Genomic DNA, 12,466 nt, shown 5'->3' on the forward strand with positions numbered 1-12,466 from the left:
TATTTATTTGAGAGAGAGAGAGAGAGAGAGTGTGTGTATGTAAGTAAGTTGGAGAGGGAGAAGAAGAGAGAATCTGAAGTAGACTCTGTGTTGAGCTCAGAGCCCAACATGGGGCTCAATCTCACAACTGGAGATAATGACCTGAGTCAAAATCAAGAGTTGGGTGCTTAATGGACTAAGCCCTTAAGCGTCCAACAGTTGATTTCCACTCAGGTCATAATCTTGGGGTTGTGAGATAGAGCCTCAAGTCAGTCTCTGTGTTAAATGGGGTGTCGGCTTAGTTTCTCTCTCTGTTTCTCTCTCTGCTCCTCTCTCCCTCCTCCTGCTTGTGTGCTCTCTCTCTCTCAAAATAAATAAATAAATCTTTTTTTTTTTTTTTAAAGAAAAAGAGACATGGAGAATATATAACTATATCTAATATCCACACTTTAGCAAGATTGGTACATATCAGCAAATTATCTTCAGGTCTGTCCTACAGAATTTCTCTTATTTCCATTTTCAATTTTCCTTAGATGGTGACTGCCTCTGAGGGCAGGGAAACTGTTTTAGTTGTCTCTGTCTTCATGGAGTCTAACACAAGACCTTGTATACAGATGAAACTTCAGATGTTCAATGCGAATAATGTGTTCTATTGGGCACCATACATAATCACTGCCCTTGCACCTACAGTAAAAGAGATATGCAGCTCCTATTTTTCATATGAACTGCTACTATTAGCTTCTATCGTTTATTTTCTTGATTAAATCAGTTTATAATGATTCACTTGAAATGTAGGAAGAATCAACTCTCAAAGAAATCAGGAAGACTCATTATTAAGACCCTTGAGGTGTATCCCAGTTGTAAAGTTTTATTGCACTTTGGCAATGAAATCATTCTTCCTACTTGGGGCACTTACTCAGACCAACCAAGCTTTGAGTACGTGCTGGAGATACAAGGATGAACACAACATCATGGCTGACACCAAGAGTTCTCTGATCTAAGTATGGGAGGAATTATAAAGCAGAGATGAGTACAACTATGGAAATGATGGCTCACAGAAGGGATATGTGATTTGAAACATAGTCAGGTATATACTTTAGTCAGGTGAAAATGGGGTGGAGGGAATGGACAGGTGGAAGGAATGTTTCAGATGGAAAACCAGGGCTGATGTTCTCCAAGGGATAAGAGCACTAAAGGGGAGGCAAGTTTAGGGTAGACAACAATGTGGTGAGTTCAGTTTAGGATATGTTGTGTTTTGAGGAACATTAGCAAGTTGGAAGCATGGATTTGAAACTCAGTGGAGAGAACCATAATGAACATGCTTGTTTATAGTCAATACCAGGTGGGTAATCCATGAAGGCCTAGAGGTGAGAATAGCACTTGGAAGGAATGTATAGGAGAGAAAAATAGATGGGCACTGACAATAGGGTTAGAGAAGGGGCATCCTCAAAACAGTGAGGGTCTCCAGGGAAGCGTCACAATGTAGAAATTCAATAAATGTTTTCTAATTACATAGCTAATTTGAATTTTAAAAAGATAGATAACAAAAGCCTTCCTAATCTTTTTCTGGAAGTAACAGAGAACATGAAATACACATAGATAAAGAAGGTAGATATGGATATATATTCATAAGTGAGATAAAGTCATTGAGGAGTTACTATACACTACACATTTACTAAAATTCTATAAATATTACCTCATCATCTTATAATGTAGCTATGTCTTGTTATTTCAATTTCTTCCATGATAGTATGTATAATCATAGAAGCAATTTCACATGGTTTGTAATAGCATAAGCCTAGAGATAAGAAATACCTGGTTTCTAGTCTTGACTATACCACTAGCTGCTTGTCATAGACAAATTCTTTGAACTTCTCATCTCTCATAATTCATACACATAGTAAAATTACATATTTTTGCTATATTTATCATTGGGTAATTTTCTTTAAAGTCACAAAGCTTATCATAAATTGGACTAAGATTTGAATCTAATAAGAAGGTCCAAACATATATCTTTAATCATTAAATACCCCATTACTCATCTTCTATATCTCAAAAAATATTTTATATACGTATGGGAAAACTTTTATAGGAAAGGTTACAAAAAAGGTATTAATATTTGCATATGGAGTTCATATAAGTTAATAATAATTGATCTTAATAAATATATGGTCAAAGGACATAAACAGTCATTTCACTAATGAGAAATAGTGCCTAGTAATTTAATGTATGAGAAAAAAGACTTCAGTCCTTCTGGGAATCCAATAAATAAAAAAATTAAAGTATGAACTGTAAGTTTTTCATGTATCTAAAGGATCCCCAGTGAACCCATAAGCTTTAGGGAAAAACATAATTGATGTATTTAAAAACTACTTTTTTTTAGTCTTTAAGAAAGCTTCCAATATGTGAACAACAGTAAAAAAATGGACACAGAAAACATATGATTGTTTAATACGGCAATTAATTTATAATTTCTTAATATATCAAAAGACTAAAAATGAAAGAATGAATGAACTAAAATGTAAAAGCAAAAATTGCTGTTTTACAAATTTTACTGTTTTCCAGCTCTTTTTGAAGGACAAATTATTTCATATTAAACACACGGGACAAAAAGCCTGTAGTCACAGACAACGTGACTTCCGGCTGAAACCCACTTGGTAGTTTACTTATTTGTTTAAAAGGCAAGTTGGAGGGGCACCTGGGTGGCTCAGTGGGTTAATCTGCTGCCTTCAGCTCAGGTCATGATCCCAGGGTCCTGGGATCGAGCCCCACATTGGGCTTTCTGCTCGACAGGGAGCCTGCTTTCCTTCCTCTCTCTGCCTGCCTCTCTGCCTACTTGTGATCTCTGTCTGTCAAATAAATAAATAAAATCTTTAAAAAAAAAAAAAAAAGGCAAGTTGGAAAACTCAGTGCTAGTAATTTGTTAAACCCTACCATGCATTTAACTGATAAGCTGAAAATAAATTGGAAAAGAGTTTCGGGAGCCCATTCTTTCTACATAAAACCTATATCCCTTCCAATGGGATATATACAAAGAATTAATCATTCTTCCAGTTCTCCTTGAACAACCATCAACGCCAAGGATGTATTAGGATTAGGCCTAACAATAGGAAGGGCAATGTTCACTCAATTTAAATTTAAACAGTTTTAACTCTCTTGACACCAATTCTGAAACACATATCTGGATATAATATTGTGTTTGTAACATGGCCTGAGTCCTGTAGAAAGACTTTTTTAAGTTCAAAATAAGCTCAAAACAAACCTTACTTTAACTGGGATAGAATATGATTAGAATTAATTCTTTTTGGTAAAGACCAGTAGCTCAAAAATGTGTCAGTCAGCCTTTCTGCAGAGGTAAGTTAGACAACATGAATAAGGGCTTCAAGTTCAAGTTGCAAGGGACCCATTTAATGTACTACTATATATATATATATATATATATATATATATATATATATAAATGTCTTCATCTGAATATATCTGCCTTTCTCTTAAGAAATCAATTAAATCCTGATGGGATTTAGTAGTAGAATAAATTACAATCAGAATCAATAAGTGACTCATTAATGGCATTCCCATTAACTAGCAACTGCTGTATATTGGGGAAGTCATATGGGGAAAAGGTAAAAATGAAACCAGGTTTGAGTGTCCAAATTTGGTTTTATGACCTTGGGGAAGTTACTTAACATCTTATATGATAAGCTTTCTCATCTGAGAACTATTAATAATAATACTATTTTGAATAATTTCCTAAAAATTAAATGATATATGAAAATTTTTTTCATGTATGAAAATGAAAATTCTTTTTAGGAAAAATAATTTCCTAAAAATTAAATGATATATGAAAAGTGATTTGTGCACATGTCTTCTTTTACCAGATTTAATCCTTTGCCTCAAACCAATGTATAAATTGAAATACTTCTTCCCAGAGACTCATTTCTATCAAGTAACAATATATGAAGAAAGAGCAATCAGATTTGGCTATGGCTTAATGGCATATGATTTATAAAAATAGCAAGGCTAACAAGAACTTTCTCCCAACAGAAAGTATAGTTTGGCTTTTTGTGACAACAAAACACATATATGTATTGACATAAATGGATATCTCCACCTCTCTATGTGTAGTTAATTTTTCCCTAAGTATATTTAACCTTTACACTTTTACCTAGAAAAGCCCATCTTGTAAGTTTCAGTTTATTTTTCTTCTTTTTCAAAATTCATTTAATAATCTGATTCTATATCCATAATATTCAGTCCAACACCTGCCTCTCTGTATCTACAAATGTAGTAAGCATATACTGTCATCTATCCAATGATACAGCAATTCCATGCCTAGCTATTTATGCAAAATAAGTAAATACAAGATACCCACAAATAGATTTGTATACAAATATTCATAGCAGCTTTATTTTTAATAGCCCCAACCTATAAACAATCTAAATATCTATTAACAGGTGAACATTTGAGGGTATATTCAACAATCAAATACTACTCATTGGTACATACACATGAATATACAACATAGATAAATCTCAAAAACTATACTGAGCAAAAGACGTCACACACTTAAAAGAGTGGATACTGTAGGATTTCGGGTAAATGAAATGTTGGAAGAAGAAAAACAATTTTATAATTATGGAACTCAAAACAGTCATTGCCCATTGAGGGCCTGATACTGTGGACCAAAATAAAGGAACATTCTGGGGTTCTGGAACTGGAACTATTCTTTATGTAGATTACACACACACACACACACACACACACACACACATGCAAACAGTCAAATTTATAGAATTATAGAGTCATGCACTTAAAAGGGAGCAATTATTATTTAAATACTATATCTCATTAAAGTTAATTTAAAAATATTCATCAGTAGGTGAATGGATAAATTATCATATATTCATAAAACACAAGACTAGAGCAATAAAGAGGAATAGATTGTTACTATATGTAACCGTAAGAGAGATGATTTTCCACCAATTCGCTGAACAAAATAAACCAAGAGACTATCATATGTGCTTGCACATGTAGAAAGCTTAAGAACAAGAAAACTGATTTGTGTGATAGTGGTTTCTCTGTCAGGTGAATATATTTTTCCAAATGTATGCAGATCAGTGCTTTATATCTCAATAAAAATTATAGTAAGCCAAGAAAAAGATAAAATTTCAGGCTCTGAGAGAAAAATGAAAGGAATGACAGAACTTATACATACTATGCTACCTTTGGTATACAAAGACACAAATTTGAAGTTTTACTTATGTGGAGAAAAAAAACCAAACAAACAAAAAGCAAAATAAAGTGCTTTGGAAGTATAAATTATTTCTACTATGAAATGTGAGAAAATCAGAAAAGGTGCTAAGTCTGGGGATTAACCTGAGAGGCCCAGAGAATGGGAAGGGAGAGAGCCCAGTCATTGCACTTTTTAAATAATGTATGTTATGTATATTGTGCTTTCAAAAATATAAATAAATATAGTAATTAAAAAATTGTGTTGAATGTTCTAAAAAGACTCCGTGAAGGCAAATCACTAATATTAAATTGCAGTTTGGACAAACATAAAGGATTGAAGAAAAATCGTAAAAACCAAGACACATACTTATTTTCATTGCTCCATAAGTCATTTAAAATTTGATCCACTTTAAAATAAGTAAAAGTACGAGTCATTATGGCTGTGTTTAATGCAATAACCACAGGTAAATGCTGTCAGCCTTATAATACAAAAGGATAATATTTATTAAGAATTCAAATAGTGTCACAAATTAACTTCTGTAGATGTCATTAGGGCTCCAATTCGCATTTCTCTGCCCACTTCTTATCTCAGGCACAGGGGAAAAGGACAGACCCATGTAAGCCCTGGGTGAATAGGAGGGTCCTTAACTCACATAACAAGGTATTCATTTTACTCTTTCTGTGTAGGTGCTTTGGTTTTTCTGTTCCTGCACTTCTGCTTCTTAGAAGCACCTCAGGTCTCTTAATAAAATACTTGCATCAAAAGACTTGTTACTTTTGGTGTATCCTGAACTAAGTGCCATTTGTGGAAAGGTTAAGGTTTGTGTACACCATTTAGTGATGTCCCCTGTAGCCAGTGCTAATTCCTAGTTCTAATTTCATCAGATAAGAAATCCTACTTTTTCTCATCTTACAGAGATTGCCAAATGCAGATCTATGGACCAGTTACATCAGAATCATTTTGGATGCTTTCTAACAATGCAGATTTTTCAGGAGGAAAGTGTTTCATTCACTCACCTTAAGTATGCTAACTTGTGGGCTTTCCATAGATGTTCTTTATGAGGTTAGGAGGCTTTCTTCCACCCTAGTTTGTCCTGGGTTTCTATTATAATAAGGTGTTGAATTTTGTCAAAAACATTTTTTGGCACCAATTGAGATGATCATGTCTTTTTTGTTCTTTATTCTTTGTTACAATATATTGTTGGGTCCCCAATGTTGGGTCCCTCAATAATGATTAAAGGAGTGAGACTGATACAAAGCGAAGGTCAAGCAAAGCTTTATTTCGAGCCAAGCATCGAGAACCAAACCGACAGGCTGGGGCCACGCCTTTTACAGAGAGCACGTGAACCCTCCATGCCTCACAGACTAACTTTTATAGAGCAAAGGCCATGTGGTTGAGCCTGGCCACACACAGGTGGCCAATGAAATTGCAATACACAGAGAAAGCTGCACAGTCATGCTAGGTCACACACGGTGGCCAAATGAACTACAATTCACCCCATAGCAGCTATTCGAACTAGCCTATCACCTCAGTCAGAATGGGCGTCCAAAAGGCACCCCAAGGGCAGGGCCCATACCCCTTTGTAGCTAGGAGACAGTATGCACCCCCACTGATTGAATGTCTCCACCTGACCTGACCCACCCTTGTATTTGGGCTGTTATCTCCACTTGACCTGACCCACCCTTGTATTTGGGCTTTGTCACCTGGGACTGGTTTCCCAGACTTGCTTTTAAGTAAGTTCCCCTGGCGAGGGGGTGGGAGGGCAGGGTCAGTTTAAGTTTTACTGCATAAACAAAATGGCAGTTCAACCGGGGGTGGGGCCACTCTGGCTGAATAGGCCTTTACAATATTACTTAAATTAATTCTTTGATTTTAAACCACCTTGCATTTCTGGGATAAATCCCACTTAGAATGTATCATACTTTATGTTGTTGAATTTGGCTTTCTAATATGTTGTTGAAGATTTTCCATCTATTTGGTTTATCTGCTTTTTATTTGGTTTGTTATTTGGTTAGTGCCTTAGCTGGACTGACTGTTCAGTGGTTTCTCTTTCTACATAGCTTCTGATACCACTCCCCAGAAGTCCCAGCCCTGCACATGACCGTGGTCACCTTTGTATGAAACTGTTTTTGCTTTCTCTTTGACTCTCTCTTTTCCTTAATCTCTCTGTTAAATTGGCTGCCTCTGACACAATCACAACAGTTGTTAGCTTCCACTAACCACTGGCTAGTTGCCCTAATTGTTTTCAGCAATGCCCTGGTACATAAATCTCTCCACGGTCTGATCCAGTTTAATTCAAGTTTATTTACAGTGGTAGATTTTAGGCCAGTTTTTGAAGCTCCTTCCTACCCCAGGATGGCCTTTCTTGCTTTTCTTGCTTTTCTCCTTCCCTGGATTTCTCTGGTAACTATTAACTGACTATAGTTCGGCTTGTGGCTTTTGCAGAGCTACCAGCACCCTCTTAATTGCTTTTCTCTCCACTGTTTTCAATACCATCCTTAGGTGTGAGCTTCCCCATCTACTTTTCCAAATTAAGTTGGTTCCCTTGAGGAGAGCTTCAGAGCTCTCTGTTCTCACAGCCTGTCTCCCACCCTGGGCAAAGTCTCTGAGTCATGGGCGTAGGGCATGAGATCAATAGCCCACTTCTGAGTGATGCCTGTCTTCATGAGCAGAGCCCTGGGTAGGCTATCGGCCTCTGTTTGTCTTGGTTTGTCTGTACTGGTGTGGAATTCTACCCCATGAGCAGAATGTGGAGGTGGATGGGGCCACTCTTCTCACCCTACTGTTCCTGGAAGAGAGTTTCTGTCCTCTGTGGAGGTTGTGTGAAAAAGGATCTCTCAGCCAATCTTAGCAGAGGGAGCCCTGTGTCCTGAGTGGACTGGCCAGTAGAGCTTCTGTCATGCTGAGGTGGGTAGCACAGGACTCACATGCCACATTCTCTCACTGCTCTTACTGAGATTTAATAGATTTGAGCAAATGTTTCTCCATTTGCTGAATGCCCTTAAGATTATGTACAGAGATTTTAGGTTTTTTGTTTTTTGTTTTTCCTATCGTTTTCACTAATTATGGTTGTTTCACCAGAAAGATGGTCTGTGGGAGTCCTCGTGTCATCTTTTGGAAAATGAAAGACTCATTTTCTTTTCATTTTATGTGAAGTTTTGTTTGTTTCTGGCTTTCCTCTTGGGTTATTTTTTGCATACTGTCCCCCAAGAGCTCTGTTTTGCCTATAAAGTAGAGCATGGGAAATTTTATCAGAACCCACTATATTTTTACCAAAGACAAAGATAAATATGTATTTGTGTTAAAAGTTTTCAGTAGAACACTGGTTCTCACAGATTAACCATTTGTTGAGAAACACAGAGACTGAAGATGCAGTCATTTGTAATTTTGCTGAACTTCGAATTTGAATCACAAAGACTTGGAGGTTAATGCTCAGGAATGGATAAGTTTCTGAGAAAGCAGTCACCTAACATTTTCATCCAAGGGAGTTTTATTGTACTCTAGTTATCCACTTTTCTAAGGTGACAAATGAAATAAACAAAAGCTTTGTTTCTTTGTAAAATGTGGCCCTCTTTTGAGAAATAAAACTTGGTTATTTAAAGTATTGCAATGTTATAGGCAACATATCACTATCATAAATATTATGAGAAAGTCTGTATCTTATAAAACATTTTCACATTCTAGAATTTGGCCTATCAAAGATATGGGACAAGTTAATTTTTACATAGCTGGCTGTTTATTTACCCAGTGCTTTTTCTAGAAACAGGATCCATTGTGAATCTCTCTGAATCTCATATGCCAAGCAGAGGTCTGACCTATTGCAAATTTTTATTAAGCATATGTGAGAGTGACTTTATATCAAGATGCATGGGGCACCTGTGTGTGGCTCAGTGGTTAAGCTGCTGCCTATGGCCCAGATCATGGTCTCATGGTCTCAGGGTCCTGGGACCCAGCCCCACATTTGGCTCTCTGCTCAGCAGGGAGCCTGCTTCCCCCTCTCTCTCTCTGCCTGTCTCTCTGCCTACTTGTGATCTCTGTCTGTCAAATAAATAAAATCTTTAAAAAAAAGATGCAATACCTATTATATAAGGCAAACACAGCATATAATTTCAAAACAGATTTTTTTTTTCAAAAGTTCAAACCCATGAATTTCACAGATGACTAAAGGAGTTCATAGTTGGTTCTTCCTAGAAGACCTATCTTCTAAGAGCAAAAATATGTAACTTAGTTTCCTTTCCCATTCTAAAAACTATTTCACAGAAACACATACCTTATTGTAGCCCAAAGAAAGTGAATGGTAATTTTGTTTAATCAGTAATCTTTCTTATTTTTTTAAAGATTTATTTATTTATTCCAGAGACAGAACCTTGTGAGGGCTGGGGGCAGAGGTAGAAGGAAAGAGAAAGAAGGAGATTCCCCACTGAGCCCCAGGTGGGGTTCAATCTCACCATTCATGAGCCCACAACCTGAACAGAAACTAAGAGTCCCACACTTGACCAACAGAGACACCCACACACCCCATCTTTCTCACTTTCTTATGTCTGGAAAAACAAATGCTTTTGATTAGAACTTTTCTCAACTTTAATTTTTCACAAATAAGATGGTATTCTGAGTTTGAGTTTCATCTGCAAAGTCTTTTTTTTTTTTTTTAAATGGAGCTATATATGTTTTACATCCTGGATAATTTAATAAAATTTATATTTTAAATATATGAATTTAGGAGTGAAAGTAGATAGAATATGAATATAAATAAATATAGATAGATATAGAGATAGATAATCTGATATCTTGAGTTTCTAGTTCTATAAATAACCCCCAAATGGAGTTAAAACATCTGACAAAATTACCCCTATTTTTTATTAAATGACTTTGGTCATTACTTCATCCTCACTTATTTATGGCACAATGGGACTTTATCCAGCAGTTAACATTTGCACCATCTCTAAGCTCCAATTTCCTCGTATACATAAAGGGTATCATAAAAACCAAAAGTAAGAATTAAGTTAGGCAAGTGCGCAGGCGCGGCTGGGGCTGGACAGCTGCTTGAGGAATCCACTCTGTTTGCCCCGAGCCGCTGCCATGGCCACCTACGAACTGGTAGAGGACAGGGTGAGAGCACTTGGGACTGGGAACACTGCTTCAGCGGCTGGTACAACATGACCTGAGCCCCGCTGGCAGGAGGAGGCAAAGCACAATGGCCAGGCACTGAGAGATGCTCGCTAGGAGTTGGACACCTGCTTTACCCAAGTACAGAAGAGAGCAATTCAGACAGTGCTGGATGCCATTGACCAAATGTGGCTGCTGGTACTGAGGACTTGATGCCCCAGTGAGTGGCACCATGGGGCTCTAACCGGCCTCAGAAACTGCTGCCAAGCATGGCAAAGCCCAGGTAAAGATCTGGACATGCCCTAATGATGTCCCGCCACCTGAGATGGAGCCTGACATTCCACAGCAACATCAGTAAGGCTCACAAGTATGCAGAGCTCACCGAATATCAGCTATCCTCCTGTGATTGTCTGATGCACACCATTGCCAGAATTCTGCCCTTTTGAAATGAAGAAATACCCCAGATCAAGGAGGGAAAACAGTACAGATTGCAGCCTATGGCAACAGCCTTCTGTGCATTGTCAGGTGTCTGGAGGATCTTTCCAAAGAGGCTATCTCGGAGCTGCACCTGCCAATTGGTATTCCCATGGTATAAGAATTGGACAGGAACTTGAAGCCCATCAAGCCCATGCAGTTCCTAGGGAATGAAGAAGCAGTGGGTAAAGCCACGGAAGCTTCAACTGCCCAGCACAAGGCTGAAGAGTGAAGGAGAACAGGCAGACTCTTGCCCAAGGACATCCTCCCTACCCATCCCATTCCTCTGCACGTCTTCCTTGAACAAGTCACACTGACCACATCTGTAGGCATCTTAAGTTTTACCTGCAGACTGGGACCAGTGGCTCCTAATTTTGTTTAGCCATTTTGTCTCTTGCATCTGCTCCCTTCATATAATCGAATCAAAATGGCACTTCGGAAGCCCGGGCTTCAGTCCAAGTTGAGGAAAGACCTGATCCAAGAGTAGAGCATTAGTAACTCTGGGATTTTTGCTATTGCTTTGTTACTAAGGACCTGCTTGAGTTGGGGATAGGGAGGAGTCAGCTTAGGTGTGACCAATGAGAAACAAGAAAGCCTATTTGTGTTCCCAGGAACCCGTTCTCTACTACTCTGTAGCTTCTGTAGTCAAGAGACTGGGGGGCCAGGGGTGACTTTATTTATTTATGTATGTATGTATTTATTTATTTTTTTTTACTTATTTATTTATGTAGACCATGCACTGCCTTTTCTTTTTGTTGGCAGAATTCTCTCACCAGTAAGAATACAGCCCAGGGAAGGGACCCAAAGTATAAGGAAATCTCACTTTGTTTACAACTGGAGAATCAGGGTTCCTGCATTCGTTCTTGCTCTGTGCAGGGCATCGTGCTAGGAGCAACTGCTCTGCTACATCTCTTCTTTCTCCCTGGGGCTGGGCGGGTAAAAGTTCTGGTTCCAATGCTTCAGGCTGGAAGACTGAGCTTGGCACCTCTACCCTTTCAAGTACAGCAACAAAGAAGCCACCAGTGGTCTTGGGGAGGCCAGAGACAGTGTTCATCCCCCGAAAAAGTGCTGAGGATTCTGTGGGACCAAAATAGTAGGACAGGAGCTAGCCTGAAGATGAATGTAACTTGCATGGTGACTAAAATGATCATTTCACCTCTGACCCTAGAAGAACTGGCTCCAGGAGAGTGGGATCAATCTGAATGTTTTATGTATTGCATTTACTTTATACACACACACACACACACACACACACACACACACACACACAACTAAAACCTTTCTGAGATTTCTAGTGGCTGTTGAAATATTCCCACATGTGATCATCCCAAAATAAGTTATTCCTCATACCAACATGCAATGAGCAACTTGACTTCTGAGGCCTAGGAATTCATCCTAATGTGTTTTAGAATCCCTCTGCCCTATCTTAATGTTTTATGGCAGTGAAATGCCTCTTGATCATGTCTAAGTGTGTCTTTCACTGTATCTGTTTCTGATCATGTTCTAATTGCTTGGCCCTGCCACTTGGGCCCAGTACTCATTTTGAGTGTAACTGTACTAAATCTTTTTTCCAGATCAATATAATAAAGGAGTGATGTGTAATAAAAAAATATAAATGTATACACACACACACACACACACACAACCACACACAAGAATTGTTGGATAATATAT

The 12,466-nt window shown here is 38.0% G+C and overlaps 1 pseudogene across 1 annotated transcript in view; it reads left to right on the forward strand.

Moving 5' to 3' along the window:
* LOC308341618 (phosphoglycerate mutase 1-like) overlaps positions 1 to 11,024 on the forward strand; it is a 96,107-nt pseudogene extending 85,083 nt beyond the window's left edge. The window contains exon 2 of the transcript in view: positions 10,205 to 11,024. The product of the transcript in view is annotated as a phosphoglycerate mutase 1-like (transcript). The remainder of the gene's footprint in view (positions 1 to 10,204) is intronic.
* Positions 11,025 to 12,466: the final 1,442 nt, after the last annotated feature.

Source organism: Martes martes (assembly GCF_963455335.1).
Source record: "Martes martes genome assembly, chromosome: 4".
NCBI classification, from domain to species: domain Eukaryota; kingdom Metazoa; phylum Chordata; class Mammalia; order Carnivora; family Mustelidae; genus Martes; species Martes martes.